The sequence below is a fragment of the Schistocerca gregaria genome, chromosome 5, assembly GCF_023897955.1.
Source record: "Schistocerca gregaria isolate iqSchGreg1 chromosome 5, iqSchGreg1.2, whole genome shotgun sequence".
In the NCBI taxonomy this organism is placed as follows: Eukaryota; Metazoa; Arthropoda; class Insecta; order Orthoptera; family Acrididae; genus Schistocerca; species Schistocerca gregaria.
In genome coordinates this window covers 519,228,062-519,237,202 of record NC_064924.1, presented here as the reverse complement: position 1 = coordinate 519,237,202, position 9,141 = coordinate 519,228,062, and the positions used below count along the sequence as shown (strand labels likewise).

General features: G+C 38.4%; 1 long non-coding RNA gene across 1 annotated transcript; it reads left to right on the top strand.

Moving 5' to 3' along the window:
* The first annotated feature begins 3,917 nt into the window (after window positions 1-3,917).
* Window positions 3,918-8,017, top strand: LOC126272761 (uncharacterized). The gene is made up of 3 exons (XR_007549258.1): window positions 3,918-4,090; window positions 4,210-4,462; window positions 4,630-8,017. It is a non-coding gene; the product is annotated as an uncharacterized LOC126272761 (long non-coding RNA).
* The last annotated feature ends 1,124 nt before the right edge of the window (window positions 8,018-9,141 follow it).

The window sequence follows — 9,141 nt, the reverse complement described above, 5'->3', positions numbered from 1 at the left end:
GAAATATTTTAGCTCTTTGGGTGAATTTTACTTTACAAATAACTCTTGTTCACGTAGGATGTTTCACAGAAACGAAAGCAGCTGACATTTATAGATTTCGATAGGCTGAACACGAATACCGCAATTAAAATCATCTCCTAGCTTAGGTTACAAGTAATTTGCGACTTTACGTTTCACTTACATTGCTGCCGTAATCAATAGGATATAATACTGAACTTACCTAATTTATTCGCGCCATTTCTTTGCCTTCCTCTTGTGGGTGATGTTTGGAGAATCTCTTTGTAGCATCCTGCAGAAATTAGCCAATCTGTAGTGCACCATCCTATGTACTGCTGTTCTATGAGAGAAATGTCCTTGTGGAACTGCTCGCCATGCTCATGACTGAATGCACTACAATGCTATGGGAACACATCGAGGTGGCAGTAAAGGAAGTGCACCTTCAGGGTCATGTTGCAGCCAACAACTTTATAAGCATGAGTGAGTTCGTCCCAGATGTCCTGCAATTTTCGGTTCTCTCGTTTCCCAAGAACAATATCGCCATATTAAAAAAAAACAATGCCATGGCTACAGGTGATGAGGGGTCAGAGTAGACTCCGAGCGTGTGTCCACAGGCAGCTGGCGTATCAGTGGACAAACGAAAATCTTCATGGTGATCTTCTCTGTGCTAAGTTGTGGAAACTTCTTAAACAGATGCTGAAATGTTGCCTCATTCCTGTGCACAGTCTTAACAAATGCTGCCACGAGACACAACATAATGTGCGTTGGTGTGAGAACAATTTTATTAGATTACTTTAGAGATTCTGCGCTGTGGTGGCTAGCAAGTACACATTCGGGATTTTCATAGATTTTTAAATTCAGATAAATGCGAGATTGTGAAATCAATAGCATTTGCTGTGTAGCAGTTATGCTTATCAACTTATTTGTACAACTTCAGCCACTATCAGTAATAATAATAATAATAATAATAATAATAATAATAATAACAATAACAATAACAATAACAATAATATGGATAACCTTGTCTGAAGAAGAAAGAATTATTTTTGTCGCATTTCGTTGTTTTGTACATAATTACATACAGTTTATGGAAAGAAAGAAATAAGGTTTAAGCTATCAATACTCTCCTTTTCGCGTTTTTGTGTAAGTAGGAGTTTTCAGGCTTTTTAATTTTTTTGGACAAATGTACAATATCCCTACTACATATATACATCTATTAGTTGACAAATTAACTTCCATGTTGAAAATCAGATATTTTTTCGTTGCAACCACACAAAGACTTCCGCTTATTATACACTTCTTTGTTAAACGTTCGCTTCTATCACCCAAATTTGATTTTGTCACTTTCTCAGAAAATGGATCTGGTTGGGGAGGCCCTAGTTCCTTTGTGGGTACTTTTTCCTGGTAACTTTCTTTTCTGTACACACATAAAACACATTTAATGGGAATGCTGATAACTGCACACGAAACAACCAACTCCCAACACAAACTGCCATTTGCAGAAAAAATTAAGTAATACTATCTACCTAAAAGGTCACTTAACTGGAATACAAATGAGGTGCTGAGAACCATAAGAGGCAAAAGTACACCGTCTTCAACCACACATTTAAGGGAATATCAGAGAAACCAGCAAGACAGCGTTTCATGAATGTTCACATATATACAATGTGAGCATACAATACAGATAAACCCGACCCACTGTAAGAACAACAGATGTCAAAAACAGCGAGACAGCGTTTCATGAATGTTCATATATATACAATGTGAGCATACAATACAGATAAACCCGACCCACTGTAAGAACAACAGATGCCAAAAACAGCGAGACAGCGTTTCATGAACGTTCATATATATACAATGTGAGCATACAATACAGATGAACCTGACCCACTGTAAGAACAACAGATGTCAAAAACATGAATAAATGCTACAGTATCCATTCGATGATGATGTGCTTCATGGTTCTCAGTGCCTCAAACCGAAAACTTAATATATACTGTATCTCATTCAGAATTCCACAAAATAGTTTTTTTATCGGTATAACTATAATATATACTGTTGTTCAGTCTAATTTTACTATGTAGTGAGTGACTCGACATATCTGAGCAATGTACTACCGTCTAACGGGATTTATGCCAAGCGAAGACTGCTGCAGTGTGCTACCTGCCTCAGGCATGGATGTGTGTGATGACCTTAGGTTAGTTAGGTTTAAGTAGTTCTAAGTTCTAGGGGACTTATGACCTCAAAAGTTAAGTCCCATAGTGCTCAGAGTCACTTGAAACATTTTTGAGCCTTAAAATATCAAGAAGTGAAGGTGTGCTCGCAACACTGATGCCATGTTTCGCTGAGTCTAGAGGAGCAATGTAGCAGAGTGCGGTAGATTTAGTGCCATGCATTTCAGATTACAGCATCGACTTTACGTTTAACAGCAATAAATTCGTAAGGTGTCAAAGGTTAGGGTGCTCGTGTGCTTCTCTGCTCTTACACCACAGCTGCCACTGGTTCTGCAGCAATATGTTTTTATCCAGCCTCCAGACTATTCATATAGAGCATTCCCTATAGGTGTAGTATTTTTCTCTTGCACAACTGTCCCACCTACCACTGGGAGCAGCAAAACTTAATGTGACCTACTTGCAAACCTAATAGCATCGCAATGACTTTGAAATCTCCACATACCAGCCACTCATGCTTATTGTAAGTAATACGGTTTACAACGGATTTCAACGTGGTATAGCTTTCCTTAGTTAAGGCAGCAAATGCGACAGGGATGGATAGCTTTTCATTACAGTTATGTAACAGTACTTACCTCAGTCTTGTATTTGAGCCATTTACAAAGAGTCTTCGGACGTCTGGTTGCTATGTAATGTTCAAGTCTTCCAACAAACTGTCAATGTCACTGCAGAATGTAATGTCGCCTCCAGTACTGAAATGACACTGATGTTTTTTTTCTAACACTCCTGAAACACAGACACACATACTGTGTCAGCATAGAGATTCCATTATGCATTCATGAGGCCAAAAGTTCAGCTTTACATTTTAGAAGACCAAAGACACTAAACAACTCCCTGAGTTCACACTGTGTGACTTCGCGCAGTTCTCTCGAAGTTGATGTAAATGTAGCGTCAGTGTCACTGGCAAATCACTGCATGTTTTTGGCTATAGCTGCTTGATGGTGGTACATGTGGGGGAAACATGAACTGGCAGTCTTTCGCCATGAGCCACAGGGCGAATGATAGGTGGTATATGAGGGTATTGAATATTTCTCTTCTTCTTGATATTGACTCTTTTCCTCAAAGGGAACTAGAATACAAAACCTGAAATCTGATGCATGACTTGCGGCTTCATATCAAACAGCAGATACCCCAAACTTCATGGAGATGCTTTTACCTTGCATCCAAGTATTCAATGTTGACAAACAAGAAGTTCAACACTTGTGGAGCCCACGATTTATTTTGGTCTCCAACTCGACACCCCAAATAAAAGTGGTGTTCTCGTTTCACTGCTTTAGTTACTGATCGCCTTCTTGAACCACAAATAACATCTACACACAAGTAATAAAAGTTATCAGGTTTGTTACTGTAGGTGCAGGGATTTTTGTGAAATCATACACATGAAAAATAACACACATCTTCAAATTCAAACATCACTTCACATACATTCATTGCAAAATACCACCACACTCACTACAGTAACAAGTGAACAACGTAGCACAAGAGCACGCAGCTGTGATAAATGACAATTAAAATCGCGTCTGGTTTCTACATTCGAAAATGTCCACGTGACTGGATAATGCACACGAGAATTATGATGAAAAACAGTGTTGCCAAATTATACTGGAAGCGTCGACCCAGTGATCTGAATAAAAACAGGATACACTACTGCTGTGCTTTGGACCCTTGGAAATCGTGACGATTAATTTTGTTAAGTTGGCAACACCGTACACATAGGTCGTGTTGTTTTGTGCTTTCTGTTGTTTGATAATCATTCATTCGTGAGCTATTTAATAAGTTTGTGGGGCTATAATGCTGAAATATTATGTAGCTTATGGTTGTAAAGAACCGCAGAGCAATGGCAGTGGAGTACAGTTTCATAGGTATGTTGTATTTTTGTTCACAACTAGTGTTCCTACTGCACTGTATTTCATGTAGAAATTGCACTACTGCAGACGATATTTCTTGGATTCAATTCTGTATTTGCCTCTCGTTTATGCAGGTTTCCATTGTCTCGTCCGCAAATTCTGAAATTATGGATGCAAGCAATTCGTAGAGGCAAGTGGTCACCTTCTGCATACAGCACGATATGCAGCAGACACTTTACCGAAAATTGGTAACAAGTGAGGCCAGGAGCATCATTAAGGCTGTTAAAAGAAGATTCCGTCCCATCTGTCTTTGATTTTCCGGAAAATATGCAGAAAAAGATGACTGCAAGGCGACAGTTGGTTCATAAAGAACCTGCTAGTACTCAAGTAAGTTGAATATATTACAAGCTTTGATTTATAACTGTATAGGCCTAAACAAAATAAACGTCAATAGGCCTGTATTTATAATTATTGTTTGAAGCTTGCTTATGAAGGTTTTATAATTTTGAACTGTTGTGATGTGTGAATAAGTACAATAACCTGCTTTCTTGCAGGATGTACATCATGCAAGTGTACAACTAGAAAAGTCTCCTGAAGCAGTTTGCTGAAAATAAAGGAATTCAGGAAATCCTCCATTCACCAACAAAAACAAATTTAAGAAAGAAGATAAGAAGATTGCAAATGGCTGTAGGCCAACAAAACAAAAAGATTTCGACAATGGCACAGCTTATCAATGAACTTACAAAAAGGACACCTGAACAGTGACGTAGAGAATCATTAATAATTTAATTTTAGTCGTTTTCCTTTGCACTTCATCGTCAACGAACTGAAAAACTCTGTGTGTGACAAACAAGCTAGAAGATACTCAGATATTATAAAACAGTTCTCTCTGACAGATTTTTATTCACCTAAAGCGTATAGATATGTTAGATCATTTTTTACTTTGCCCAATCCAAGCTGCATTAGATCGTGAATCTCATCTGTCAACTGTGTTTCATCAGTGAAATGTTCAGTTTCTTAAAAGAAAATGTAGAGAAAAAAACCCTGGTTAAGAGAATGTGCTTTAATTTTTGACAGTATGAAGATTCACAAACAATTGTTATGGGACAATAGTAGAAAAGTTAACAGTGGTGTCGTAAATATTGGTGGCATTAAGCCAGTAGATTCGAATGAACTAGCTAGAGAAGCATTAGTATTCCAAATTGTTTTCTATGGGAAAAAATTTAAATGTCCAGTTGCATAGTTTTTGTAAGTAGTAGTGAAGCTGAACTTTTAGCTGAATTAATCCGTACATCCCTCCTAAAATTACATGAAGTTGGTGTAGTTGTATGGTCCATTACTTGTGACGAACGAGTTGTAAACCTACAAGATTTGAAAAACGTGGGTTGCAACTATGAAGACGATAATATTATTTAGTATTTTAAACACCCTTCAGCTGAATGCAATGTTTATGTAGTTTTTGACCCTTGTCACATGCTTAAATTAACAAGAAATACTTTGGCTGACAAACAGATTTTGCAGACAGTTGATGACGAAGTACAGTGGAGCTACATAGTTAATTTAAATGAACTACAGGAGAGTGAAGGATTGAAGTTTGCTAATTCAGTCACCAACCATCATGTTAAGTTCCACAATAAGAAGATGAACTTCTCTCTTGCTGCTCAAACCCTGAGTTCAAGAGTAGCAGATGCTATTGAATTTCTTGAGTCACATCAACATACAGGTTTTCAAGGATCAGCTGCAACTATTTCTTTTATTAGAAAAGTAACTTTTTGATTTGTTAAATAGTAGATATGTTTTTACTAAAGGCTTCAAACAACCATTAAATATGTTCAACATAAATTTCTGCCATAATTGTTATGAAGAGATGGAATATTTTTTGACAAATATATCCATTGAAGGTTTACCCATTCTATGGAATTCTCATAACACATTTGCTCTGGGTTTCTTGCTGTCGATTAAAAGTGTATAGATGCTGCTACAGAATTTCTTTTCCGTGACACAGACCCATTTCAGTATTTTTTAACGTGTAAAGTGTCTCAAGATCAACTGGAATTATTATTTTCATGTATTAGAGGTAAAGGAGGCTGGAACAATAATCCAAATACTATTCAGTGCCAGTCAGTTCTCAATGCCCTAGTATTAAAAATAGCATAAGCTCTGGATGTAAGACAAAGTACTTCATTTTAAATAAAACAATGTGTTTTCACTTGCTCACTTTAGGTACCACCATGTTCAAACAGAAAATATTAATATAAATGATGCTTGACAGTGTTTAGATTATTATAGTAGACTGCATGACGTAAATCTAAGTAATTATGTTAATAATATTTCATATTTCATATCAGGATTTGTAGTTAAAAAAATGTTAAAAGGTTTGAAGTGTTGTGCGTGGCTAGTTTGTTAATTTTTGATAATGGCAAAGTAAGTGACCACATATATTGTAAGACGCCTTTGTCTGATCCAAATGCTTATACTCAGCACGTTTCTAGGGGAGGACTTAAGTTTGCTTCTGAAGCACTTTACAAAATTGTCAGGAAGGTAGCAAATTACGTATTTAGCTTTCTGTGTGTGGTTTTATAGTTAATGTTTAAGTTAATAGTACTGGGATGCATAGGATGTGTGTTTGCTCAATGCCGACACAACAGGGACTGGCCACTGTTCATGAACAGCTGAAGACACTTTTGGGAACAGTCAGTCAGCCATTTTCAGACTGCTGCTTCGTGGTGTAGTGGTCTTGTAGAATCTGGCGCATCACATGGGACGCCACAGGTGACGCTTATTTCGCCCATGGGCCCTGCTGCCAAGGCACATTGTAGTGTACCTGACACAGTGGATCTGCCCTCTCCTCAGGGTGAGTGGCTGGCGGTAATGCATTCACACCGCTTGAGGTGAAGAGTCGATGTGGAGGATGTCTGTTTGGCCTTGTCTATTCACCATGTGAGTGGACAGGTGGCCATTCCTTCAGCAGGATCTGAGCAGGCTCACACAGCAAGGAGTTTGGTAGTTGTTGTTATCATCTCCAATGAGGGGCACGTTATGGAGTTCCTTAGGGAAATAGCATCCAATGCCAGAAAGAAAGCCAATGTCCATTCAGTACGTCTGGACAAGGCCTTGTCCGAGATGTGCAGGAGGCAATACCTGGAGCTATTGGGAGTGCACGGTGCATTTTTCTGCAAGTTATAATGACATTTGTCGTTTGAGTTCTGAAGCCATCCTCACCTCATACAGACGAATGGCAAAACTGGTGAAGACTGCTAGCCTCACACAGGGTGCAAGCTGAACTCACAATTTGTGGCATTGTTTCAGAATTCATCAGGATCCTTTGGTTTGGAGCTGAGTGGAAGGTGTCAACCAAAGGCTCTGTCGATTCTGTAATGGTAGTGGATGCAGATTTCTGGCCCTGTGTTGGAGAGTGGAGAATTGTAGTACACCCATGAAAGGTCCAGCGTGTACTACGCAAAGGAAGCAACTGTTATGATAGCAGAATACTTGGGGAGTGCACAAGTTGATTTTTATACTAGACAGTAGTTTGAGGACATCTGATGTCCAGTCACCTGTCGATATGCAGAGACTGAAATCAAATGGTGTACAAAGTAAAGACACTGCGACTGTCAAAATTTTAACAATAAATTGTGAAAGTGTTCATAATAAAGTTTCTGCTCTTACCACCTTTCATAAAAGTTGTCATTCTCAAACTACAGTACTTATCGATGAAGATATTAAATCTCTGTTGCAAATATGTCTCCTGGCACTTGTTTTTTCATTGGATTTTGTTAAGTAACATTGTTTTCTCTGGACATTCAGTAGATAATGTTGGCTGCCCTCGTGATTGACATATTTTACTATAACATTGGTTGGACTATAGACTCAGGGCTTGTTATTTGCAACCACTAAGCTACGGAAAATGGTTATTAATTTTTGAGTTGTTGTTGTTGTCTTCAGTCCTGAGACTGGTTTGATGCAGCTCTCCATGCTACTCTATCCTGTGCAAGCTGCTTCATCTCCCAGTACCTACTGCAAACCTACATCCTTCTGAATCTGCTTAGTGTACTCATCTCTCGGTCTCCCTCTACGATTTTTACCCTCCACGCTGCCCTCCAATGCTAAATTTGTGATCCCTTGATGCCTCAAAACATGTCCTACCAACCGATCCCTTCTTCTAGTCAAGTTGTGCCACAAACTTCTCTTCTCCCCAATCCTATTCAATATCTCCTCATTAGTTACGTGATCTATCCACCTTATCTTCAGTACTCTTCTGTAGCACCACATTTCGAAAGCTTCTATTCTCTTCTTGTCCAAACTAGTTATCGTCCATGTTTCACTTCCATACATGGCTACACTCCAAACAAATACTTTCAGAAACGACTTCCTGATACATAAATCTATATTCGATGTTAACAAATTTCTCTTCTTCAGAAACGCTTTCCTTGCCATTGCCAGTCTACATTTTACATCCTCTCTACTTCGACCATCATCAGTTATTTTACTTCCTAAATAGCAAAACTCCTTTACTACTTTAAGTGTCTCATTTCCTAATCTAATTCCCTCAGCATCACCCGATTTAATTTGACTACATTCCATTATCCTCGTTTTGCTTTTGTTAATATTCATCTTATATCCTCCTTTCAAGACACTGTCCATTCCGTTCAACTGCTCTTCCAAGTCCTTTGCCGTCTCTGACAGAATTACAATGTCATCGGCGAACCTCAAAGTTTTTACTTCGTCTCCATGAATTTTAATACCTACTCCAAATTTTTCTTTTGTTTCCTTTACTGCTTGCTCAATATACAGATTGAATAACATCGGGGAGAGGCTACAACCCTGTCTCACTCCTTTCCCAACCACTGCTTCCCTTTCATGCCCCTCGACTCTTATTACTGCCATCTGGTTTCTGTACAAATTGTAAATAGCCTTTCGCTCCCTGTATTTTACCCCTGCCACCTTTAGAATTTGAAAAAGAGTATTCCAGTCAACATTGTCAAAAGTTTTCTCTAAGTCTACAAATGCTAGAAACGTAGGTTTGCCTTTTCTTAATCTTTCTTCTAAGATAAGTCGTAAGGTCA